The following is a 3680-nucleotide window of genomic DNA, read 5'->3' on the forward strand; positions in this document are numbered from 1 at the left end:
CAGAACTAGACTCTGTCAAAAAAAAAAAAAAAAAAAGAAATTACCATTATTTAATATCATTATTAAAACTGTGCTTCATGAAAAAAAACTCTTCCTATGACTAACATTCTTGCATATTTTCTATTATCAAAAACGTTTTAAATTTTTTTGTTAGCAGATATATAAAATTAACTAATATAATTATTGATATTGATAATATTACTTTGGTTGCATTTTATAAAAACTAGAGTATCTCATTAAGAGCTCCTTGTGTTCAATCCTATGTGTGATTTTTACTTTGCTTTTCATAATATGATGCAAACCTGCTTAAACTTAAAACAGGGAAGATGCTACTTCAAGTAGTGGGTGTTCCTCAACTCTGTGGTCTTATTTAGGTATATGCTTTTCTATGCCCATGCTGTGTTATTACAAGTCATACAGAATATATTGGGTTTCATTAATATTGCATATTTCTGATTAATTATTAAAATTTCAATATAGGCTTGAATTTCTACTGATGTTTAAAAACAATTCAAGTTGTATATCTGTGATTAATGATATGGGGATAATTCCCTTGATAGTTAAACTGAGATTTGCTTTTCAGAAATAACTAAACATAACCAGTATAATATACTTTGAATTGAGCTCATTTTCAATTATAGTTTAAGTTCAGTAGGGGATGAGACTGAGGAAAGAATTTCCAGCCAAATTTTACATCCTATGGAATAAAGATTCACATGGCAATCGAGTCACCCTTCATAGATTTGCAGGGAAATGAGGCAGTTACCCGAGGTCTAATGCTTATAAATATTGTATTATTATACCCTAGCAGGAACCACCAAGTAGTATACCATTCTGAAAGGCTGAAAGAAGTATGAGTCATAAATTAAACATTTGGGAGAATAAAGTATTGACTATTTGCTGAAAATTCAGAATAGATTCCCCATTCAAGAAAGAAAAGATATCCGCTTAGGCTTCACCTGGAATAGAATGCCATTTTGTTGCATATATAAATAAAAATTGGCCCTCACAGCTTCGGTTCATACTGGAGCTTTGATGCCAGTGAGGAGTTGCCACCCATTTGTCAGTAATAATAGCACATACAAAAGGTGTCGCTGCATTTGTCAGGGTTGTTGTGCCAGTTACTAAGCCACTGCTCCTCCACTTCAAACCACCCTTTGTACTGGGCTTGGTGATGTTGGGGCCGAGTGTCTACAACCCACATTTCTGGTCTGCCGGCTGTTGGCCCTGTTCTTGGGAAGGCTTGGAGGGAGGCTCCATGGCTGGGCAAGGAAAGGGCTTCTCCTTTGTGTCCGCCCCGTCTCTGTGAGCGTCACCTCAGCAGTAATGCTGCACTTCATTAGCGGCAGCTGATTCCTGCGGCACAGTTGAATCCAGTTTGCAGTTTTTCTTCTCCTGGAAGAGCTAGACTCAATAGTATCTCCTCAGGAACGACCAGTATCAGCCGGCTCTCAGAAGTCCAGATTCCAGTGCCATGAAGCCCAACTCTGAGCTCAGAGTCACCAGGACCAAGCAGCATCCCCTTCTCAGAGGTCTGGGCTTCAAGCTTTCCTTAATTTCTTTCTTCTTCTTTCTTTCTTTCCTCTTTCTCTGTTTCTCCTTCTCTGTTTCTCTGTTTCTCTCTTTCTTTCTTTGACAGCGTCTTTCTCTGTTGCCCAGGATGGAGTGCAGTGGCACAATCATAGCTCACTGCAGCCTCCAATTCCTGGGCTCAGGCAATCCTATGTCCTCAGCCTCCTGAGTACCTTGAACTACAGGTGCATGCAACCATGACTAGCTTCCCCCCCGCTCCACCCATAGAGACAGGGTGTTGCTATGTTACCCAGGATGGTCTCGACCTCCTGGGCTCAAGCAATCCTCCCACCTCAGCCTTCTGAGTAGCTGGAACTACACCCCGCTCCAATCTTCACTTTAGTCCCCAAAGAGGAGGGCCCTCTGCTTCCCACAGTTTCTAGGGCGGTGGTTGTTTAATGTTCTATTTATCTTTTCGGCACTTTGAAATGTAGTTACCAATTTCACATACCTAGTTATTTATTCTTTTTATTAAATTGTGTCTGTTAAAATAACTCATATGATTTCTGTCTACTGGCTGATACACTTATAATAGGAGAAAAGGGATCAAAACAACTCATCTACAAAAATTAGTCAAACAATAGGGTTAGAATTTTACAAAGAACCATATTGATTTAGAAGATCAAATGGCTGTTTATAATATTTTAAGAAGAGGGAGGATATGTGAAAGTACTTTAAAAATTGGCTGAATCCAACAGCTTTTCTCAGTTCTTGTAATGTAAGTTTGCTGTCTTATTTACAAATACTCAATTCTGCTACAGAAGGCAAGAGAGACAAACGGGTGGATGAAAAACGTGTAAGTGTTAAAGTAGTAGCTTATGAGTTATAGACAAAACTCACAGAATGTGTTAAAGAATTAAAGCAAAACCATGAGTAACGGGGGACTACTATATTTTCCGTTTTTTATAGACCTCATAGTGAGTGAAATGATACCTCATTGTGTTTTGTGTTTCTTTTAAGAGACATGTTGTCCAGGCTGGACTTGAACTCCTGGGCTCAAGTGATCCTCCCATCTCAGCCTCCAGGGTAGCTAGGACTACAAGTGTTCATTGTGGTTTTGGTTTGCATTTCCCTAAATACTAATTATGTTGGGTATCTTTTCACGTGTTTATTAGTCATTTGCATATCTTCTTTCGAGAAGTGTCTATTCAAATCTGTTGCCATTTTTCAGTCGGTTTATTTATCTTTCTATTGCTGAGTTGTAAAAGTTCTTTATGTATTATGGATTCTAGATATTTATTTAATTTGCAAATTTTTTTTGCATTCTGTGGGTTGCCTTTTCATTTCTTGAAGGTGTCCTTTGACACAAAAGAAGTTTTAAATTTTGATGAAGTCCTATTTTTCGTATTTATTTTTTTCTTTGGATGCTTGTGCTTTTGGTGTCATATCTAAGAAACGGCTTCATCCAAGGTCACAAAGATTCACATTGATGTTGTCTTCTAAGAGTTTTATGTTTTTGGTTCTTATGCTTAGGTCTTTGATTCTCCCTTGCCATGGAGTTAATTTTTGTAGATGGCATAAGGTATGGACAGACTTCATTCTTTCCATATGGACATCCAGTAGTCTTCACATCATTTATTGAAACAACTAATTTTATTCCCTATTGAATGGTCTTGGCAGCCTGTCAAAGATCAATTGAGGATGTATTTATGGATTCATTTCTAGACTCTGAATACTATTTGATTAATCTATATTCATCTATTCCTTATGCCAGCACCACACTGTCTTGATGACTGTAGCTTTGGGGTAAGTTTTGAAATCAGAAAGTGTGAGTCCTTCAACTTTGTTCTTCTTTTTCAAGACTGTTTTGGCTATTATGGTTCTCTTGCATTTCATATGAACTTTAGGATCACCTTTGTCTGTAGAAAGGGCAGTTAGAATTCTGATAGGGGTTGCATTGAATCTGCAGATCAATTTGGGAGTATTGCCATCTTGACAATATTTGGTCTTGTAATCCATGACAGAAGATATCTTTCCATTTATGTATTTAGGTCTTTTAAAGTTTCTTTCACTGAGATTTGTAATTTTCGGTGTACAAATTTTACATTTATTTTGTTAAGTTTATTCTTAAGAATTTTATGATACAATTCTTCTTGATGCTATTTTAA

Source organism: Symphalangus syndactylus, chromosome 1, assembly GCF_028878055.3.
Source record: "Symphalangus syndactylus isolate Jambi chromosome 1, NHGRI_mSymSyn1-v2.1_pri, whole genome shotgun sequence".
In the NCBI taxonomy this organism is placed as follows: Eukaryota; Metazoa; Chordata; class Mammalia; order Primates; family Hylobatidae; genus Symphalangus; species Symphalangus syndactylus.